Genomic DNA, 24,519 nt, shown 5'->3' with positions numbered 1-24,519 from the left:
GTTCACCTATATGCAGCTTAAATTCTTGGTCTCTGCAGACTATGGAAAAAAATCTACATAATCAGCAGCAGTGCCAGGAGAAATGTTGTTTTAGTGTATTTACTTTGTATAGTATTCAGTTAAAATATTTAACATGCAATTTATCAAATGCAATAGTCAAAACTAACAACCTACAGAATTGTCCGGCTCTACCAAAAGGAGGACAGGAGACATTTGATATGGATTTAATCAGGCCACAGCTTTATTATTAGATGTGTGGGACTACCTGGCAGATAAAAGTGTACAGTGCGGATAACCCCAATGTTCATTCAATAATTGCACAGGGTCTTCTGCCAGCTCCCTCTCTTTTTCCATCCAGGTTCCTCCAGCAAATCCATTGCTGGTACCTTACCATCCACTCCCCTCGTAGGAGGATTAAGGTGGACTATAAGAAAGGGGGGTTGGTTCCCTGCTGTACCAATCATAGGAGTCCCCCCCCCATTCCTTTAACACCTCCTTTTTAAGTCCTTTTCCAAGCCATTTATCTGGTCACTATATACCTTCCCTATGGAGTACCTGCACTGGACATTCGCCCCTCACTTATATAATGAGTTGCAGCATGTAGCCTACCACCCTTCATGCTACATGAACAAAGCCCTTCCTGAACCTACTGTGGGGAAGGCAAAAAAAATCCAACTCCACTGAGGCCAATCTGGTGATAAGGGAAAAATTCCTTCCCCGCTCCCCTAAAAAAGGGGCTGCTAACACAATCCCCACAGCAAGTCTTGACCAAACCTGGTATTTCACCACCTAAGGGGAGTGAGGGTGGGTGCTGCCTCAGTCTGCTCTGTGTAAAAGGTGGCTTCACACACAGGGTGGCCCCTTTTAAACCCTTCCACCCATCTAGTTCCCAGGGGATGAGTCAGTGCCGCTACATTGGCCTCTTGTTCCCTTTTGCATCTGTTTCCTCTCTCCTACCTCCCCATCCCCCAGCCACAAAGCACTGTTCCCTTCATTCAGTCAGCCAGACAAATTCCCACCTGTGTGGTGAGGTGATTGGTAAAATAAGCTCCAAAAGGCCCATACCAGCGCATAGTCTCCAGAGATATTTGCTGCTTTTTGGGGGTGAGTGAATTGCTATCCAATCTTGTGATTTTAGAGTTTGAATGGAGAAATGGTACCCACTCTATTGGACTCCCCTTTAAAAAATAAATAAAAGGCCAAACATTATTCATAGAATAAGTTTTTACAAATATATTTTTGGTTCAGACTACAGATGGGATGAAAACATTCAAAGGAAAGACAGAAGCGTAATATTCCTAACTGTATGCACGTGAATATTCATATGGAAATTGACAGGACTATTCACATGCTTAGAGTCTGGTTCATGTATAAGTATCTTGCTGAAGTGGGTCAGAGAAAGGAAAACAAGCAGAAAGAAGAAGTAAAGAAAACAAAGAAGAGAAGAAATATGGGAAGGGGAACAGTAGCACACGTAGGAGCATGAGTAAAAGAAAGTAATGGAAAAAGAAACCGGCAAAATGAATGAGAGAGCCAGACAGCAATAATAATTGAAAGACAGAAGCAAGGAAAAGGTGAAAAGTATGCACTTAGATTCCAGTTCAGGAAAGTGCCTATGCTTGTGCTTAAACTCTTGCCTCAAGAAAAGAGACTCAGGCAAAACTCCTAACAATTTCAGCTGGATAGTATCACCGTGTATGTGTAACAATCTAATCTATCTATCTACACTAAAAAAAAAAAAAAAAAAAAAACCTAAATGCATAAATGGGTGAACAGAAATCTAGAAAAAACAAATTTCACTTGAAGGTTTGAAATACCTAGATATCTCTTGGCCATATTTTGTGAATTCTGTACTTTTTGTAATGTTTTGAGAATATTGTTTTATAAAAAGGCTTTTTTTGACTCAAAGCTGTTTCACAGAATGAAAAAAAAAGATATTTCCTTACCACGCAACTTCATTGAATATGAGTGATTGACAATGACTTGCTGGGTTTCAATTATGATCAATAATTATTTACCTCTTATATAGCATTTTTTCATTTTCAAAATTTTTACACACATTAACCAATTAGACAGATTACACAAAACAATTCTGTTTGACACTAAAATGGAGAATTGTATCTTGAGAATACAATCCTTGCCAGTTCTCGTCAAGGATTGAAATTACTTTTTTTGAAACAGTTCCTTTCAAGGTATTACTGGGGAATGCTGGAGGAATTAGTAAGGCATTGACTTCCAAGAGCTTAACTCCATTTCTTTATGCATTCCTACCTCTTGCATCACAGTTCGAGTGACTGTGTTTGGGGAGGGGAGAATGATGAAATAATTGTATGCTTTGTCATCCTTTTTGGACATTATTGGTGCAGTTCACTGCAAGCCAAGAGTTGTAAAACCCACAAAGACATAATTTGGATGGGAGTAGCAAGAAGCAGTATTAAAATGCAGTACAAGCTCTTTAAGTGACGTAGGAGCCGTATATTGAGCCATCTGATGGGGAAAATTTGTAGTCACTACTGATGCAGAGTGATGTAATATGGTGTAAAGGTCAGTATCTCACTGTCAAGACCCTAAATCCTTATTAAATCCAATAATTCTAGCAACAGACAGAGCTTGTTGGAAAGATCTAAAAATTGGCAAAAGAACAGGTGTACTTGTGTCACCTTAGAGACTAACACATTTATTTGAGCATAAGCTTTCGTGGACTACAGCCTACTTCATTGGATGCATGTAGTGGAAAATACAGTAGGAAGATATATATATACACAGAGAACATGAAACAATGGGTACTATACACACTATAAGGAGAGTGATCAGTTAAGGTGAGCTTTTATCAGCAGGAGAGAAAAAAACCTGTTTGTAGTGGTAATGAAAATGGTCCATTTCCAGCAATTGACAAGGAGATATGAGGAACTGGGCTGGGGGAGGGAGGGGAAAGAATAAGCATGGGGAAATAGTTTTACTTTGACACGGTTGCTACTCTGAAACCTAAAAATTGGCAGACAATAGTCAATAAATAATTAACTAGTGGTCAAATAGCCACTTTAAACACATTATGTTTTGGATCATTTTATTATAGTTTAGTCTGAAATATCTCCATATTGCGGAAAACAACTTAGTTACCTAATTCAACATACAACTCCAAAGAGGGTCCAAGCTATCGTTTGAAAGTATTTGCTATGTCACTGTTTTTGATACAGCTCAACTCTTTTATGGTTCTAAATAAATCATAAAAAATAACTCAAGTTCTATTTTTGTCTTCAATGATAACTAATTTAAAGAGTTAACTGTGAAAATAATAAAAGAACATAAGATTTTCCCTAATGGATCAGACCACTGGTCTATCAAGTCCACTAACTTAGCCGGATGCAGGTGAGCTGTTGTATAACAATGTGAGGGTTTTTTCACCAAAATTACAGGTACTGTGCTTGACAAGGCATTATGAATTGTAAGTAGTGGATAATGATATATAAAGGTTTCCCTAACCTGAGAAATTTGTATTTTCTGTGCCCAAGAACAGAGGTAACATTTAAATGTGTAAATGCTAAATGTAAATGGTGCGATTTCATCATATAAGATTGAGCAGCATAGTGAGACAGGACTTTGCCTCTCTGAGGAAAGCAGTGTTTAGAAGCTGAATGTACAATCTGCAGATGGATCTGAATAGGCACAGGGGGCTGCTCACAGGGATCCCTTTACAGGAGCAAGACCTTAGTTGGTTAGACTATCAACACCCTTTGCAGTCAACATATATAGCCCTGTATCTACTTAGGTAGCACTGATCACTATAGCATGTAGGTACAAAGCACATGTTCTTTTTCTCTCACTGCCAAAGCAATTCCTAGCACAGGAGCTTTAAGGGTTGTTCTTAAATTTGGGCAAGATTTAATTTCACTTGGCCGGCCCTATGATGGATGTCAGATTAGAGGGCCTCAGTTTTGTTTGCTGTGAATTATTTTTATTACATTTAGAATGTATTGATAAATAGTATTTATATTTCTACCTATGTTATAAGCATTACTGTAAGAGCCAAAATTTCAGCTCCAGTCCAGTGCTAAATTAGGCTACTGTATAGAATAACTGCCACCTTTTCTTTCATACACACCCAGACAAAGATGGTTTGCCTGCCATCCAGACAGAGATAAAGGAAGGCCCGAGAGAGACTCAAGCCTTAGAGCAGATGTCTAAGAGAACCTCTCAGAGGGACTGGAAAACATCTGTTACCTTAGTCCTCCAGTCCATTGGGAGATTCTGTCCAGTTTTAAATCTAAAGCCTGTAAACCTCTTTATGGCTGACAAGCTGTTTAGAATAAGCAGCTAAAAAAAGTTAGAAAAGGGATTTGCTAGCAAAAGTAGATCCAAGCAAAGCCTCCCTCAACATTCACATGCATCTAACCTACCAGGTTCTCCCAGAAAGAAACATGCTAGCTGTGGATTGTAATGGAGTTTGGCCTTTTCATTGCCCCAAGTGTTGCAACCACAACTGACACCAGTTACTCCTCATGTAAAATTTCTAGAGGGTGAAAATATTTTCTTACAATATACATTGACTGCAGCAATCAGAAACATTTGCTGCTCCAAAAAGAAATCCCCAACAAACAGACATCAGAAAGTGATTTCTACTTTTTTTGTTTTACAGATGAGTTTATAGCAAGTCCTTTGAAAATTTAAAACAATATGCCATACTCTGGAATTATACAGGATGGATATAGAAAGGATATTATTCTGTATTAAAATTCCACAGATTTTCTGATAAAATTCTGTGGCAATGTGTGACTTCCATAGAAACATGTTGGTTTCATTCTTTTTAAATTCAGTAGAATTTTTTCATAAGGCAAGCTACAGACTTCTCTGATACCCCCCAATTCTTGATTTTCCTATGCTCCAAAACCCCACTGAGGAAAACCCCACAGTGTCATCCTCCCCGTACTCCAAAAATTCAGAGAGTTCAGGAACTGCAATTTGCATATGCTCTGCTTGAGGGAACATAATGGGAAGATACTTCTTCCAAATTATGCAGCTGTCAGTCATAATTTGCTCCTTTGTAAATGGACTCCCAAGTTTCTGGGAAATATGTACACACACACACACACATCCCTTCCTGAATCAAAAAGCTCAGGTTTCAATCAAAAATGTTCATTTTGACACAGTTCCATTTTTGCAAAAACTTCTGAAAAGATTATGGTTTTGTTCCAAGGCAGAACAAAACCAAATTTCAAAATTTTGAAAATTGCCATGAAATAGAATTGTCGTCCTCTGATCAGCTCCAATAACTTAGGTGTTCCATCTCTTTTCATGTACCTTGTTAGGGGATCTTCCTGTAAAGTGTATATTTATACTCCTGGTAAATCTGTTAATGGATTTTTTTACCATGCTTCTTTAAAAATTATTTAATAAGGCAAAGAGATTTCAGTTCTATTTATGTTTTATGTTGGGCATGTGAAACCCTGACTTAAAGCCTATTTAAGTCAATGGAAAAACTTTCAGTGACTTCAGTGGAAGTTTTATCACTGAGTTCAATGGGCATTGGATTCAGTCCTTAGTCATTCACTTTCCGACATCTGGATATTCTAACCCACAATTCTTACTCAGATAAACATAATGATCTCTTTTTAATGTTGTTTTAATGGAACATGTGTGCATATCTATTTGCCCATCTATCTAGGTTTTTAGCTCCTATTTCTCAGAATGGAGTGTGCTTGCTTTTGAAACCCGGTAAAGTTTGTCAAATATCTATACATCGTTGGGCTGAATGATTCACAACACAGCACTGCAGACAAAAATACCTTAGGATAATTATGTTGATTTGAACCATCAAATAACAGCTTGCTTTGAAAATAAAGCAGTGCATTCAAATCCCCACAGAAAAGTTTGACAAAGGAAATGGGAATTCGTTGAATGGTTTTGCAAAGGGGGATACATTTAGATCCCATTCACATACATAAGTAACTCATGGGTTTCATATTACTTTTTCAACATTTTGACTGGATGATTCTATGCAATCACATAATAGGTCTATGTTTAGTATCCCTCAGTGAACCCTTTTTGTCTAATATCTATCTCCCTCCTTTGTTATCACTTGGTAAGACACTTCCTTTTTGTTTAGACTTCATGCTCTTTTCCTCAAGGGAGTTTCTGAATCAGTTTATTATTTCCTTGTCCATGGTTTAGTTACACCACTCTGCTTGGTTCCTTTTATTGCTACCTTCTTCAACATTTAATCCACCTAGTATATGTCTCCACTTACAAATGTCTTTATCTTGCTATTATGCTTTAGAAGCATGAATCATATTGGTTACAATTTCTAAATAATGTCTAGTTTCTTCCATATTTTGTATTACTGTGATAAATTTTGTAGCATCTTGTTGTCTTTGCACCTGCATATTCTGAATGGGTTTAAGTGCTCGTATGCATTTTATATTACCAGTTACAAGTTTATCATCACCATGTAATTGTTGAGATATCCAGGCTATGTATTTAACTCATTCAGGATGTTCAGGTTGGCTTTTTAGGAAGTTATTGAGATATTTTTCTACATCTTTTTGTGCTGGAAATTTCTGCATATGTAATTTCAAGTCACATTGGGTTGGACTGTGACCTAACAAGTAGCAGTGCTTGGTTGCTCTGCCCCAGGAGCAGGGCATAAACCAGAGAGTCACAATCTGGTGCTTTCCCCTTTGCACTGACTCAGGAGCATGGGCTGGTGAATTGCAGAGGTGGAATCCAGACTCGTCCCATTTCCCATGCATGTGCATAGAAGGGGAGCGGCAGCCCGACAACACAGGTTTTTCAAGGAGAAGTGTAAATCTGTTCTTTAGTCCTTCTTAATCCCTTGTACAGGCACTGAACCAGTAAGGAGGGCACAAATCAAGTGCCTCTCTCTCCCCTGGACAGTACTGTGCTAAGGGACTTTTGAATGGTATCCATGTCAGCATCTCTCATTTTCACTGCTCTCCTCAATGCTAGCATCAGTTGTTTCCAAAATATTATTTTCATCCTCCTCCTTCTGTATTTCCTTACAGTCATTGTGTCTGATTGCATCTGTCTTGCTTGATTGAGCAGAAATATTTTCTGACATATTCTGTAGGTATCTAGTTGAATTGTCATTTGTGTTTTCATCAAGGATCAGATTGCCAGAGCCCTCTTTACTGAATGTTGGGAATTATGGGTTGCTGTTTCATAATATCATCACATAATTGCCTTCTAATTCCATGAAAGCATATTCATCCATAACGTATGGGAGTATGATGTTAGACTCATATATAGGATGACACTGACTTGGGAGTTCACACAATTATGTCAACTGTTGAAATAGCAAACTTCTGAAGTAATCATATTTTGGCAGATCTCAAACTAATGATTCTTCACTTCACGTTCCATGGAACTTGTCTGTCAAATAATACTCATGGGAGGGAGAATCATAAGTTTCATAACTGCTGAAATATCCAGATGTGTACACTTGAGCAGTGGACACTTTATACCACATATAGTATTTATTTATGTGATGCATGTCTTTTACCAATTAGTACAAATGTAGAATGTTCAAATATGTTAGACACACTTATTTGTTCTACTAATGGTATAACAAGGGGTTAGCAGACTACTGTTAGTTGGCTTCACATTATTTACCTTTGGATATTTACCTAGCAAGTTCACAAATCTCAGACACTTCAAGAACTGGTTGAAATTTTTCATTCAAACCTTTTTTCTGCTGAAACTTGCAGGGTTTTTTTTAAGCTGAAAACTTTCAGTCGGAGCTTTTGTTTTTTCTTCAAAATTGTCTAGTTTTTCATCAAAAACCCCACAGAGAGCAGCAGAATGAATGATACCTAGGGTTTGTTTCATTTTTCATTTTTCTTTCTCATGTTCAACTGTGACTTTTCAAAACTGTGTCAGCTTTGGAAAAGATACAGCATGGCAGAAAGAAAAATGGAGAAAGTGGAGGGGAAAACCTGGGCATCATTCATTGTATTGCACTCAGTGGAAAAGGGGGGAAATGGAAACAAGGGATTAGATGAATATTTAACATTTCAAAATCTCAAAATTTGAAATATTTTGACAATTATTTTGGATAACATTTTTGAAAAACCATATATTTGCTACATTTTGAATTTTGCAAAACAGAAGTATGTTCAGTTTTTTTTTTAATGCAATAATAGCAGTCAAAGCACATGCCTAAGTGCTCTGCTCTACCAGGGCCTAAAGGCATAACAGGAATAAATGGCTGGAAATTAAAGCCAGACAAATTTGAATTAGAAACAAGGCACAACTCTTAAACAGTGTGGTCGATTAACCATTAGAACATATACCAAGGAAAGGGGTGTAATCTCCATCTTTTACAGGCTTCAGATCAAGACTAGATTCCTTTTTGGAAGATGTGCTTTTGTCAAACACAAGTTATTGAGCTCAGTACAGAAGCAACTAACTGTATGTAATTCTGTGGCTTGTGTCAGACTGCATGACCTATCTTTCTGGCCTTAAAATCTGTGACTCTATGAAAAAAGCATTGTAACTGGCAAAGATGTATTGTTCTGAGGAAAGCTTTGGGGGAGATTTTGGAAAGAATTACAGAGAATGATTTCTTGCTGAAGGTTGAAAAAAAAAAAGTCTGGCTGATCATATTTGACAGAAATGAGGAGTAATTTTTTTAAACTTTGCATTTCATCTTTAATTACAATATTTTGAGCCAATTATCACTTCTGCCTTGGGAGGCTGCAAATCTGCTGCCTAATTAACATCTCTGGTGCTGCAACAAATCAACAGTGCAATTGTTCTGTCTCCATGGCCAAATGGAGCAGTCTTTTTGTCTAGTTTGAAAAGCTGCTATCCAGGAAAGCTGTAAATCCATTGGTTTGCAGTAGTTGGCACCACCTTAATAAATATTTTAAGAATGATGAAGATCAGCTGTCTAATCATTCTCCCCAGTTATATAGCAGATTGATCTAACTGGAAATCTTTTTACTGCCATGGTACAAGGCTACTACAGAGAGTGCTACACAGTGGTTCATTGAGCTACCATTTTCATGATTTACTTTTTGTACTTAATCAGATCCCAGAGGTTCCGATCAGAATCAGAGCCCAATTCTGCTAGGTGCCATACAAGAACATAGTGAATGACACTGAAATTCCTGTCCCAAAGAGCATACAGTCTAATTCCAAGTGAAGACACCCACAACAAGCAAATCAGGATAACAGTGATAGGAACATATGGTCACTTAGGCAAGTTATATGTGTGACCAGCAAGTTTGGAGGTTCTTTTCCCCTAAAAATAAAAACAAGCAAGAAATATTAATGACATCAGTAATCTCTAATGACTCCTGTCAGGCATGCTCTGTTGTTAGTTTTTGCTGTGCTGCAGTGGTGCGCTCTTAGAGGTAGGTTGTCCCTGCCTCTAAACCAGGTTCCCTGGGAGGGGGTGTGGAAGGACCAGTGACAAGTGCAGTCTGTCTATGCTGTTCTAAGTATAGAGGCAGGGGTGCTGGAACAATTTGTATAGTAGGGGTGCTGAGAGCCCTTGAACCAAACTGTAAACCTTGTATATGATGGAAACCACTTCAAGCCAGGAGTTAGCACCCCCAGCACCCTTAGTTCCAGCACCTATGTATAGAGGCTGTTCCTGGAATGGGTTACCTAGGGAGGTGGTGGAATCTCTTTCCTGGGAGGTTTTTAAGGTCAGGCTTGACAAAGCCCTGGCTGGGATGATTTAGTTGGGGATTGGTCCTGCTTTGAGCAGGGGGTTGGACTATATGACCTCTTGAGGTCCCTTCCAACCCTGATATTCTATGATTCCTTCTATGCTCAAATCAGCCCCAAATAGGTGCAGGCGAAGGAGGAGTTGGGGCTTTGGCCCACAGAATTAGCAGAGTATTGCGGGAGCTTATGTAATAATGAGTGCAGGCTCATGCCCGTAATTTTGTATTACATAAGTATGTGGATGGCCCAGTAGTCACCTGATCTGATGAAGGGAGTGAATATCTACAGTATTTTCAGCCCCAGATCCTGAAAACACACATGTGCTTAACACAATGGGTTGGCTTGCATGGATAATTTAAGCATATTACCAAGTGTTTTCAGAATCAGGGCCTTTGGCCCCAGTCCTGCAATTTATTGTATGGAGTTGACCCCCCCACCTCCCATTGATTTCAGTGGGGCTTTGAGAGGTACAGGGGACCTCCTGCATGCAACAAATTTCAGGATCCAGTTCTTAGTAGCTAAGGACCTGATCCTGCAATAGAATGCAAGAGCACCGAGATTTGTGTTTGGGGGAGTCATTTCAGGATCAGAGCTTGCTTCACAGTAAAGTATAAATATAAAAAGTACAAGCATATTTTTTAAAAAAGCTTTCTCTAATTAAAAGTCATGACAGACTAAAAATTAAACTGCTCAGTTTTGAAATTATTCTATTAATGCCCTATTGTTATTAAAATGTTGTTGTCTTTCCAAGGCTGTTCTATTCTGATCTAAACAGAATATGCTGTCAGCTTTGTGATGGTCTATAATGGTTATGCTTGTCAATCCCTGGCTGACAAAGCATAATTTTTTCATGTTTTTGAAGCATTAGAAGATATCAATATAGGTACTAGAAATCTATATTAAAGATATGTTAAATATCCAGCTTCATCTGCAATATCCAGTGTTTCTTCAGATATGACTCAGCTATTATGTCCCTAAAAATCTCTCATGCTTTCTTAATATAAAGTTTACAATCAAATGTAGACAGCTGCTACAAACAAATATCTCCGGAGAAATATGTCCCATGAAAGGGGACTCTTTTATGGACATTTTTAAAATCTATCATTCATTATTTTATATGAGTTTTATATTGATAGGACCAAATTCTCTGGTGGTATGAATCAACGTCACTGAGTTCAAAGGAGCAGTGCTTATTTACACCAGCTAAAGTTCCTCCTCAAAGTATTTTCTTTATTATATTTATCTCCATTTGGATTTGGTAACCAGTCAAGTATCTGATAGAAGGACTATTGTCATCTCTATTCTGAAAATGTGCAATTAGATATGGGCCAATACTTTCTTCAACAGACTTAATGATTCAGTTAATATAACCAGTCAAAAGTTAAGCAAGATGGCACAATATATAAACCTATTTGCAATTCTATTTTTCAGTATTTGCTGTTTATCATGTTTTCAGTCAAGGGCCGACTTTAGTATACATAGCTATTATGTAATAATTAGATTGGTTTTCCTTCCTTAATTAGTATTTTTTCCAACACCATTTTCACCAGCTACTCACATCCCTAAATTTAACTATATGTTTATGTTTTTTGCTGAATCAGGGCCTTAAAGCATATCCAATGGGAAAACCAAAACCAGGATATTGTAATTTAACAATTATAACAATTTAATTATAGTATTTGTGAGAACATTATATATGAAGATCACATATGATCATGAAGATTACTCTGTTACATATTCAGCTGGTCATTTGCACATGCAAGTACCATGATTTTGCATGCAATTATCTAAAGTGAACACAAAAATCATAGGCACAAACAGCCATGCACTTTTTACATGTAACTGGGCGTTCATATTTCAGAAATTCTGGCTGCAATGTCTAAAGGTTTTAGACTGACTTACAATGCTGTATTTAAATTAAATTAGCTGTTATCATCAAATTGATAAGGGAGTCTATACTAACATAATCTATACTGCTTAATATCTCTCTTTAAAGGGCTTTGCAAATATTAACTAATTCTCACAATAACTCTGTGAAGCAGGTAAGCAAGTAAGTATTCATATTGTTTCCATTTTACAGATGGAGACACTGAGGTGGAAGTTAAATTATAAGTACAACTTTCCAAAGGGTCTGAGTCCCCTGACTTTTAATGAGACTTAGATGCCTAAGTCAGTTTTGAAATTGGATTTAAGGGCGAGCTTCACAAAGGTCTTTAGGTGCCTATAGATACAGATAGGTGCCAGTTAAAACCTGGCACCATTGAAGTCAATGGGTGTTTTGATGTGAACTTCAGTGGAGCCAGGATTTCACCCCATATATCTAAGATCTGCTTGAGATCATATCTGAATAATTCCTGGCTCCCTGACTTACTCTCAGAGCACACCTCTTTAATAAGGCTTGCAAGTAACTATGCTGGGTTATTATCGAGCAAGTACATGAGCTAGCACAGACCACCATGTGCATGCAGTGTTCCATAGAAATCAATTGGAGTTTGCACAGGATGTAATTTGCTTAGTAGCAGCCTGGAATAATTTAAAAGTGACAGACGATACACTGAGAGAACATATACTTTAATTAGTTGAATCTTTAAAATATAGAAATTGCTTTTAAATTCCCTTCATATTAACAGTACATAATTTATAGAAATGTGCACTTAAGAGTGATCATCTGTTACTACAAGACTGTTAACTTTACAGAGATAGGTATATTTAATATAATGTGTTGCAGTGGTTTAGATGACATTAAAAAGGTAAATTGGGGTGATGTGCTGCCAAACCTCAGGGATTATAACATTTCTGGCAAGATGAGTAATGCAGGGAAATCTGACTCCCTGCATTGATCAGTCAGACTGATAGGAATGTTGCCATGGCAACCAGAGGAGAGTATATTGTTTTCATCTATCAATCATCACCCTAGGCTTGACTGGGGTGAGATTGTAGCTGAGAAGAAGATGTTTAGAAAGTGCTTTAACACCAAGTGTTCAGCAAATGCTTTATGCTGTAATTGTTTTTATTACATAACTGCTCTTTGAACACTCACAATAGTTATTGTACAACATGAGGCAATTAAATTTCACAGCACAATTTTTAATGAGTGCATCTGAATTTCTAACCACAAACGCTTTTTTTTTTTTCAATTTCTCATTGCAATTGCAATAATCAGGGCAGTAACTAGGATCCATGTGAACTAGATGAGGTTCTCAAGCCTGGGACTGACCTGTCATGGATGAAAAGTATTTGCTAATAAAGTCAGACAGGTAAAGGGCTGCTTCAGCCTGATTGTTCCTTTAGAATAATCCATTAATTAACATTTTGTCATCTGTGACAGTCACAGGTAATTCCTAGACTGGAGGTTTCTTGCTTGTGCCAAACGGATTCCAGTTATCCCCTTGTCAACTGGACCATAAAATCTTATTCTGCCAAAACAGTAAATGGCATCATAGTTAATGCCAGGACTTCAAATGTATCAAAATGAGCAGAGAATGTTACTACAGATGGGGGTGGACAGAGTTGAAATATATAGTTGGCATGAAGCTGCATCTCTCAGGATAAGTAAGATTATTCTGACAAGAAACAACAAGAAGTAATTAATATGTAACACCAAGCTTAGTCTCTCAGGACCCGGCTAGGGTCATGCTCAATAAGACCAGAACCCTGTTTACTGAAGGTACTGAGCAGCTTCAAAGAGTCTACTAGCAGGTAAACTCATGGAAGAAAAAAGAAAACACTACCTGTGTTCTAAGATCTGGTAATTCAGAGACTAATGGTACATTTATTTTTATAGTGGGTAGTTACTCGACCCTTTACATTTACATCTAGCATTCTCCCATGAAACACAAATACCACTTTAATGACCACAGTGCACCTGAAGCAGGAGGGAACATTGTCCAGGCTTTCCAAAGGAAGGCAGCAGTACTTTATGGTGGTGGGGGGGTGGAGATCAGAAACTGCTGCAAAAGTTGAGCAGTGGTCAAATTTGTGGCGCTGACTTACCCCTGGGAATGTGAGGTCAGAAGGCTATAAAGGTGTAAGGCCTGGGCATTAGAAGCCCTTTTTACATGCAGCAGGCAAGGCAACACCCATCCTCCCTCCCCTAGAGGTGGTGAATATCAGGTTGGGTTAGGACCTGCTGTGAGCATTGTGCTAGTCACTCCTCTTTAGCGGAGCTGGGAAGGAATTTTTCCCTCACCACGAGACTGGCTTTAGTGGAGTTTGTTTTTTTCTCCTTCCCCACAGTGGGTGTCAGGGAGGACCTTTTCAGGTAAGAAGAAAAGATGGTAGGGTATATGTCGCAACTTACTTTGTAAGTGTGGGGCGGATGTCCAATGCAGGTATTGCATAGGGAAGGCATCCAGGGAACAGATAAATGGCCTGGTAAGGATTTAAAAGGAAATGCTGGATAAAGGAACTGAATGGAGGAGGGGAGTTGGGAACTCCTATGATTGGTATGGCAGGGAGCCAACCCCGGCGCATTCTTAAAGTCCACCTTAACCCTCCTACGAGGGGAGTAGATGGTAAGGTCCAAGCCATGGAAAATGAAGGGGGGCTGATGGAAGCTCCAGACAATGATTTGAATAAACATGGATTTACCTGCACTGTATACTTTATCTGCCGGGTAGTCCCAGACATCTATATAATAAAGTTGCAGCCTGATTAAAATCCATATCAAGTGTCTCTTGTCCTTCTTTCGGTATAGCCAGACAAGGACCGTATAGGTTAAGAAACACGGGTCAAAAACCATGAACGCGATTAACAGTGATACAAATAGAAACTTTGAGGAGAAGAAATCATACCCAAATCAGGAATAGGTAGGTAAATTATACATGCTTTCCCAAGAAATCAGAAATGCAAGGATTCTATTTGCCATTCACTTCTAGTGAGGTCAGAATTGCATCTCTTGAGTGTATAGGTGTCTATTAGTCATAAATGGTTACTATTCAATCTGGATGCAATTCCACAGATGTTAATGGAATTGTCCCAGGACTCAGTAATCTTCAGTTGCCTTTAGTTACATATGATAATAGTGCATGAAGCTTTAAATGATTCAAGCATCAGTTTATTTGCATAAATAAGTGTCTACACCTAGAATTCATGACTCAGCAGTCTGAGCTAAACAATTTACAGTACGAATGCTGGGATAATGCATCATCTATCCACAAAGTGAGGGAAATTTGGTTCTCAAAGGTCAGATCCTCACCTGGTGTAAATGGGCATCTCTCCACTGAAGTCCATGCAGCTCTGTTGATTTCTGCTAGCTGAGGATCTGGCCCAAGATGAGGGACAGTTGAGAAGCAGACTAAACTATTCAGAAGAGGAAAGTAAAAAGGAGATTGGAATGAAAATTTTCTTTCAGATTTAATTATAGATCCACGTTTCATACGACCACCCCTCTGGGCCTCTCGTTCTTCTCCTGTCCTTTGTCTGTCTTGTCTACTTAGATTGTAAACTCTTTAGGACTGGGACAATCTCTTACTATGTAAATAATCTGTGCTTTTCCCAATGAGACCCCAATCCCAGTTAGGGTGTCTAGGCATTACCACAATGCTATTAATTGTATAATCTTATTTTGGATTATTCTAACATATGTACTTCCTACAGGAGCAGCTGATGCTGCACTTGGCACATTTTCTTACATTGTCAGCAAATAATAATTCCATCTTTCTCCAATTCCCATCTTTGAAGTACCAGTATTTCCCACAAAATAAATTTTCATTATTTCATTCCTGACTGATTATTTCTACAGCTTTTAAGGTTCACCTATGTTAACTTTATCACATTCCATAAGATAGCAACTTCTGCTGTGTATTAAAAGCTTTCTAGTGCATTGGGAGTATTGTAGCATACACATGTCATGTTCATCAGTCATCAGTGTACAGCCTACTGGCTTGATGGACGAAGTTTTATCTCCTGAAATTTGTTGTACCTTTGGGGGTTTTTTGTTTCTGTTTTTGTTTTCAATATGAGGAAGAAAGACTGGCTGGTACACTGCCATAAAAGTAGTTTACACATCAATCAATAGTATGTGCGTATTTGGTTCTTAACATCAGTGAAATGTGCAATATGTTATGATGTTCAGGAAATGTATCAAACTGTAGAAAAGTTTGTCCCTATATACAGTCGATAAATGTCAGTTTTTTGAAAGATTTACAAGGCTGTACCAGTAGCCCAACATTGCTCAAGTTCCTTTACAGCTTTTGTGGAGTGATAGTCTCTCTTTATCCGGGTTGGCTTTTTGTGGGTTTTTCTTTTAATCTTGGCAATTAATTTTTTTTCTGACATTGCTATTTCCCTTTTTATTTTATCATCTCCACTGAGTGTTGTACATATTGCCTCACTTTTTCTATTTTTTCCTGAGATTTAGGTAATTTCACTTTGCTGCATATGCCTGATATATGTGGTAAAAAAATTACAATTATTATATTAAATGAGTGAGAGTGTGTCTAAAATATGTATATATGGCATTGCATTTGCTCCCAAGCTCCTCTTTACTTTGCCTCCTGGCAGCCTTTTAAAATAGTTCTGTTGTGGGTAGAAGATAGACATTTTGGAAAGCCAGCTTTTCAATTAAGCCTCTTTTCTTGATGAAACTCAGTTCTGCAAGACTTTCAATCTCTGGTGGGCTTAGGCAAAAAAAAAATATTTAATTGAAAATCCAACTTTTCCTAAAAGCTTACTATTCCTAATAACCAAGGCAAGCAGATTTAAAAAAACAAATCAGAAATTCACCAGAACTCCAAAATGTTGTATTTCTAGTCTGTTTTGAATCAGATATAGTGACATTTGATCTTAGACCTAAAGTAGCTGTGTAAGAAGTATCAAGCAGAAAAGACTTTCCAGCTTCAGGCTATTCCTAGGTCCTGAATGTATCATTTAAATCAAAGTTATAGATACTGGAAGAATAAGCAATGAAATAGAAGGAAAATGGTCTTAGCAACTTTCTCACCATTCACTCTACTAATTGTGCTTTCTGTATTGTATTTTAATTCATTAGCTTTATTCATGCACCTAAAGTGGCAATACAGTTCTGATTGCTGTCTTGCTGGCTTTAAAGAGAAGTATTTTCAGTTTGTCTGTAGCACACATGTTTGTAAGATAGTTGATATACTGGCTAAAATCTGCATTGAAACCAATGGCAAAATTCTCATTAACATCAGTGGGGCCAGGATTTCATCCATTGTATTTTCCAAGTAAAGTGGTCTTTTATTACCTAGTTTAACAATCAAAAGGAGATCATGATAATATCTTCTATAGTTTTAAAACTGATTGGAGGATCTCTCTACTGCATTCTCACAATATCAGGGAGACTTCGAAGTACATCTAGATCATAATGACACTTAAAACATTCAGAGACTAAATCCACACAGGCTCTGCTGTTGTAGTTTGCCTGCTATGGGCCCAAACTCTCCACCTCATACAAATACTAAGTAAGAGACTATTTGTGTGAGCAAGGATTTTCAGGACCAGGCCTTTGTAATTATCATAAAAGGTCAAGGAAAAAGGTGAATTGCAGAACAATACAGAGAGATATTTAATTAGGGCTGGATGAAGATTTTTCATGAAAACTGTTTTTTGATGGAAAATTGGGTTTTTGACTCAATGAAATTTTTCACAAAAAGTGTCTGCTTTCCATAGAAAATTCCAGGAAAAGGAATTTAAAGGGCCTTGAGGCTGTCACAGATCCTAGTGAGCGCCCCCTCCAGGCCACCTGCTTAAGATTACGGTGAGGGGAATCCAAGCCTCTGTGCTCTGGATCCCCTGGCTGTGTTCAGCTTCTAGAGCCTCAACAGGCTGCCGCACCTGTTCCTCCCTTGGCCTCTTAGGCACATGTCTTGGGCACTGACTTTCTGTCTGACTAACCGTAAGTATTTCCTATTGTCCTTGTATGGTATGTATCTGCTACAGGCCCTGTCAACAGTGGTGAATCAACTCATAAAACAGCAGGCTTTCATAAAACAACTTCAAAATATCAATCAGATTCATCAGTCACCCAGAATTCCACTTTCATGATGCACCACAGCATCCTTTCCGATTATAATTTTTCATTTTTCAGCCAAAGATAGCTGGTTTGGGGCAGATATTTTTAGTTTTCCTTTTTTTTTTGCCAAATGTCAGATTTTTCTTCTGATCAGCTTTAGATTTAATACTTGGATGCATGAGAAAATACAGCTGTTGGAAGAAAACAAATTAATGCTTGGGAGAAAGATTTGGGGATATTTTACTTGAGTATTCTTAGTCATAAGTCTTAGCTATACATTGGAAAATTTGGGTGAAGATTTCCAAAACACTAAAGGGAGTAAGACACATTGATTTTCTCCCTAGAGTAATCACAAGTTTAAATATTTTTTGCCTTAATTTGTATTTTTTTTCAATTAGCTAACCCTTGAAAGATGGGGAAATATATCGCAAAGTCATGTTTTGGGATCACGTGCCCTGTGAAATGCATGGCAAGATTACTGTTACACCAAGGCTCAGGTTCCAGCTCTGTACATCTTTCTCCTTATACACCTAAGCCTTCCTACTACACCACTACCTCGATATAACGCTGTCCTCGGAAGCCAAAAAATCTTACTACGTTATAGGTGAAACCGCGTTATATTGAACTTGTTTTGATCCACCAGAGTGTGCAGCCCCGCCCCCCAGAGCACTGCTTTACCCCATTATATCCGAATTTGTGTTATATTGGGTTGCGTTATATCGAGGTAGAGGTGTAGGAGTAATTCTTTTGATTTAATATAATTTACTATAAAACTACTAGTTCTACGTGCTTTTTAACATCACATTTTTCCCAAATTGAAAATAAGACCCTTATAATGAACCAGCTAATCACATCTAAAAATAGATAGAAATATTCAGTTCCGAAAAACTGATTCTTCTCAAGACTCTTGAAGGATGAAAAGCTGTGAGCATGTGTTAAGCAATCCTCCAGTCCTCTAGTCTCAAAGAGATGCATTCAGAATAACACTTAATCATTACGAAGAGGTGGGGTCAAGGTGATATTTACCATATAATGTAGTGATAGATGAACCTCAGAAGGTTCAGAGTTCACCTCATAGTTCATTTGCTTATCAGCAACTTATCTAAACTATCGGCAATGCGTGATCCTTTCAGTTGGAGAAAAATATCATAAAACACAATTTTCATGGGTAGGTTCTGGCCCTAGCCAGAGCAATGAACTGCAAAGGTGCATGTAACAATACATTATCTGTGAAGGAGGGGGAGGGGAAATAACCTGCCATTTTTGAATCACAAAAAGACTTAATTTGGGTTCCATTCCAAAAATAGGCAACGATATATAGGATTATTTCTTCCAAAGGGATTTGCCTAGTCTTAATAAATACTGTACAGATTCCCACATATTTAATATTAAGATTAAGAAATAGCCATTTTGTCTATTGCTGTGATATTAACAACTTTCATTTGCAGTCATATTTTTAACTTCTTCCTTGCCTACACAAAGTAACTAAGGAGATTATTCAGTGATGCAAAACATTCATTTAATAGATGATGTAACGGGGTTCACCTCATCCTTTGTGGCTCCTGCTGGAGGTTTTGTGGTCCCACTACCCTACCCCAAGAAGGTCCTGCAGGCCTGCCTAGAGAGGCCTCATGGAAACAGCCAATCAGAGCCCATAAGGCTCAGGTAAAAGGAGCTGTAGGCCTGAGCAGTTCAGTTTCTGGCTGGGAGCAGTGGGGTGAAGAAGGGTGCTCCTCTCTGGGCAAAGGAGCTCAACTGTCTGCATTTACTAGATCTGGGAGAGAGAGGATGTGGGAACTGTAACTTTAAGGTAGCGGGTAAAGGGATCAGGTGGGAAGAGGCCCAGGGAATGCATCAGAAGCTAATTAAAGGACAAGCTCCTTTAGAAGCCTGAACAAAGGGCTGGATTTAAAGGGCCCATAGATGTGGCTAAAGACCTTGATGAGGGCAGAGAGTTTGGTGAACTCTTTGGTACCCGGAAGGGGTCCATTTTGACTGCGTGACTCAGCTGGAATGCGGTGCCACTGATGACCTGCCTAGTTAGGCTGGCAACCTACAGGGGGCAGCAGGAGCAGAAAAGAGATTGCAGTACCACCCCAGCTACTAGGAGGCACTCAAGAGGTGCATTTGATCTATTCTGCTACATAGCCAAAATTTCTAATTGTTTGCTGTTTGAAAATGTAGCATGTGTGAGAGGCTAAACTAAGTAAATCCTGTAATGGATCAGAAACTGGCTAAGAGACAAAACAGAATAGTGGTAAATGGTCAACTTTGAACATGGTGAGAGGTTAACAGTGGGGTATGATGTGATATACAAACCCTGCATGAGGCAAGAAAGGATAAAGGAACAGTTTTGGGCTTTGGCCCTACTATACGTACAAGGTATGCCAGTTTTGGAGGAGGAGCCTTAAAAAAGGGAGATGCTCAGTTCAGAAGGGCCTAGAGAAGAGGATGGATCTCCCTTTCTCAGCTCTGAGAAAGGACCACAGCAGAGAACCAAGCTACCTTTACTTGCCTGAGAGCACAGAGAGATAGGACAGATGGCTAGAAAATCCTAGTAGGACAGAGAAGCTGGTGTTGGTCTTTATTTCTGTTAATTTAGTTGCCTTTCCTTTATTGACGTGAAGACAGGGACTAGGCATTTACCCCAGGGGGCAGACCCCCACTGATAATACAAGCCCCCTGAGGAGGTGGGCCAAAGTAGGAAGTAGTCCAGGGAAGAAACTAAAGGTTTGACAAGACAGAGCTTAACCATATGCTATAAGGGTCCTTGGACTGGAACCCAAAGTAGAGAAAGGGACTACATTCCCCTACAGCTTCCCCAGGAAGACACAAGGAGGTAGAACAGAGGTCGGCAACCTTTCAGAAGCGGTGTGCCGAGTCTTCATTTATTCACTCTAATTTAAGGTTTCGCGTGCCAGTAATACATTTTAATGTTTTTAGAAGGTCTCTTTCTATAAGTCTATAATATATAACTAAACTATTGTTGTATGTAAAGTAAATAAGGGTTTTAAAATGGTTAAGAAGCTTCATTTAAAATTAAATTAAAATGAAGAGCCCCCCCAGACTGGTGGCCAGGACCCGGGCAGTGTGAGTGTTACTGAAAATCAGCTCGCGTGCTGCCTTCGGCACATGTGCCATAGGTTGCCTACCCTGGGGTAGAAGGATAATTGGGTGGGGACCAAGGCTGTTGACCTACTGTGAGGTCCTGGGACTACTGGGGAACAAATATTTGATAATGGGTTTCCAGTCTAGCAGAGAAAGATGTAACATAATCTAATGGTTGGAAGTTGAAGCTAGACAAATTCAGACTGAAAATAAGATGTGAATTTTCAAGAGTAAGAGTAATTAACCACTGGAACAATTTACCAAAGGCCATGGTAGATTTTCCCTTACTGACAATTTTTAAATCAAGACTGGATACCTTTCTAAAAGATATGCTCTATGAATTATTTTGGGGGAAGTTCCATGATCTGTATTATACAAGAGGTCAGACTAGATGATCATGCTGTTCCCTTCAGGCCTTGGAATCTATGAAAATGTACAGATTGTATAAAATTAGTTAGGTTTGTCCAGCCTAGAGAAGACTCTGAGGAATGCCAGAGAGGTCTAATAAAGCTGTGTGAAATGGTAGCAGGATAACACAAGAAATATAACATTGATAAAAGCAGGATAATGCTTACTGGAAGGAATAATTTGAATTATTCATATACATTGCTGTATTGTCAATTAAGTGTAACTACTCAGGGGAAAAAAAGACCTGGACATCATTGTGGGCAGTTAAATGAAAAGCTCTGCTCAGTGAGCAGTAGTGGTGAAAATAGCAAATAAAATGTTATCCTTTTTAAATAAGGAGAGAGGAAAATAATGCCCAAAATATTATAATGCTGGAATGTAAATCAAGGATAGGTCACTCCACCTGTTCAGTTCTGGCGACTGTATCTTTAAAAAGATATAGTGGGGGGAAAGGGGATGATAGGCACTGAAAATCATTAGTAACCTGGAGAAATTTCTATATGAAAAAAATTGAAAAGCAAAACTGTTTAATTTAGGGAGGAGACAAATAAGAGAGAACGTGATAGAGTCTATGAAATAGTGCATGGTACAAAGCAGTTGGGTGCTCTGATTTAACCTTTCTCATGATATGGCAACAAGGAGACATCCAATGCGACTATACAGGCAACAAACATAAAACTGATAAAAGGAAACACTTTTGTATGCAGTCCATAATGAACTGATCGAACTCTACTAAATACCACTGAGGCAAAGAGTTTACCTGGATTCTTAAATTAGCTACAAGGGATAAGTCGACCACAAACAGTTGGGGCTTAGAAAGAAGCATCTTCTATGAGCAGGTTTCTCCATAATTGTTTGCTACTTACTGTATTTTCCTCTGAAACATCTGACACTAGCTATTCTGAGACAGGATCCAAGAATATATTGACCCATTGTCTGATCTAATATGGATATTCCCATCCTCCTAAATTTCATAATCTAGTTAATCACATTTGAGATTATTCAGAAGGATGTTAATAGTTGCAGAGCATGCATGTATAAAGCAATCATATTCTCTTTAATAGTACAACATACCAATGAGAGAACACCTGGGCAAAAGGCTCTACCACCATTGAAGATAGAGTTGAGTGACAGAAACCATCCCTATTCAATCAGCCATGTACCTGAAAGGAGAGAAAAGGAATCCTGATCACTACATTTGACTCTGTCAACCATATAAAGGTTAAGACACAGTCAAATTCAGATTGCAATCTAATTTATGATGGAAAACACAAATGAATTATAACTAATCAGACAAAAAGGAGAAGGCAGTAATTGAAGCTACTATGTTATCCATTTCTGAATGGAATTACTATGGAGTTACTACTTTATAGCTATAACACACATCATTTCATGGAAATTATCTAACATACATCACAATCAAAAGCAAATATGTCCCTTGCTTCTGCTTTTCTGAAAGTTTTACTCAGGACTTGGTCCCCCGTCTACCATGTATAGCAACTAGAAAAACTTGAACTGCCTATGTCGGAGGTGGGCAAACTGCGGCCCGCAGGCTACATCCGGCCCGCGGGATCCTCCTGCCTGGCCCTTGAGCTCCTGGCCAGGGAGGCTAGCTCCCAGCCCCTCCCCTACTGTCCCCCCCCCAGCCTCAGCTTGCCGTGCCGTCAGCGCTCTGGGCTGCAGGGCTGCGAGCTCCTGCAGGGCAGCATGGCTGCAAGAGCCACCGGCTTGCCCCGGTGCTCTAGACTGCACAGCGGCATGGCTGGCTCCTGCCAGGTAGCGTGGCTGCCAGTCCTGGTGCTCTGAGCAGCATGGTAAGGTGGTTTGGAGTGGAGGGGTTGGATAAAAGGCAGGACGTTCTGTGGGGCAGTTAAGAGACAGGGAGCAGGGGCGATTGGATAGGCATGGGAGTCCCGGGGGGCCTGTCAGGGGGCAGGGGTGTGGATAGGGGTCGGGGAAGTCAGGGGACAGGAAGCGGGGGGGGGGGGTTGGCTAGGGGGATGGGGTCCTGGGGGGGCGGTTTAGGGGTAGGAGGCCCCGGGATGGGGCGGTTAGGGGACAAGGAGCAGGGGAGATTGGATGGGTCAGGAGTTCTGAGAGGGGCAGTCAGGGGGCAGGAAGTGGGAGGGGGCGGATAGGAGGCAGGCTGTTTGGGGAGGCACAGCGTTCCCTACCTGGCCTCCCATACAGTTTCGGAACCCTGATGTGGCCCTCAGGCCAAAAAGTTTGCCCACCCTAGGCCTATGTGCTATGCTAACCATACATATAGAACATATGGAATCTGCTAAGGGGAACTTTTCATGAGGCAATATCAGGTGGGCACTGAACTTTGCTGCAATAGGATGCATCCTCTCAAATCCTATCCTTGATCAGATCTCTTGACTGGGCTGAGTGTAGATGTTGTATTTTGTTTTGGAAAATGTTGTTCATGGCTCTACATGTGTCCTCAAGTCAGACAAAATACTTCACTAGCTGGGTCTGACCTAACGGAGTGCAGTCATATAATAAAAAGATTTGAAATGCTATGGAGGGATGTTGCTGTCAGTCCTTGTTGTGTTGTAATACAAATTTTGAATAATATAGTGGAAATAAATACTTAATGATAAGAGAAAAATGCATGATAATCAGATTACATTCCACTTCCTTATCTTCCCTTTCTCCCAAGTTTGACTCATTTGGGATTTTTTTTTTATTCAAAATAGTTTCTGGAGTAGTGCTGTCAATACTATTTCAGATGCTTCACGAATCACACCCTTGAATTCCTGAAATCTTAATTCAGAGGGTGTGAATCTGGTTATTGAACCACTGGCTTCATTTTGATTAATTTCACTGCAACTCATGTTCTTTTTGAGTTTCCGGCTTTGAATCTGAAAAAAATAATTAAATCTAAATACAAATAGCAATTGCAATGTGATGAGAACTAAGCAAGTTTCACAGGTATCCATAACAATGGATTTCTTAACCTCCCTACTTCATAGCTCGTTTATAGATATCTTGTAGGGGCAGCAGGCTGCCCTCTTCTGCTTTCTTGACTCTTCTGGGGACAAACAACTGGCCCACTCACCCTTCTTCTGTGTTTGTGGAGGAAGGATAAAATTTTGGAACAAGCTACCTTCCCAAATCCCACCTCCATTTTGCTGTAGCTACAATAAGCTCACTCCACCATATATAGCTACTTGCTACTTTTACTGCATTCTGTGGAGAGATGTTCTAGCGAGCTGCCAGATTTTACTATACTGTTCAACAGAACCCAAGACTGAGGAGGGAGATGGAAGCCAGGAATGCACATGTTGCGGTAGTTGTCAATGATATTCTAGCACTGGAGTAGCTAAATGAAA

This window comes from Chrysemys picta, chromosome 9, assembly GCF_011386835.1.
Source record: "Chrysemys picta bellii isolate R12L10 chromosome 9, ASM1138683v2, whole genome shotgun sequence".
NCBI classification, from domain to species: domain Eukaryota; kingdom Metazoa; phylum Chordata; order Testudines; family Emydidae; genus Chrysemys; species Chrysemys picta.
Note: the sequence above shows the minus strand (reverse complement) of the source record.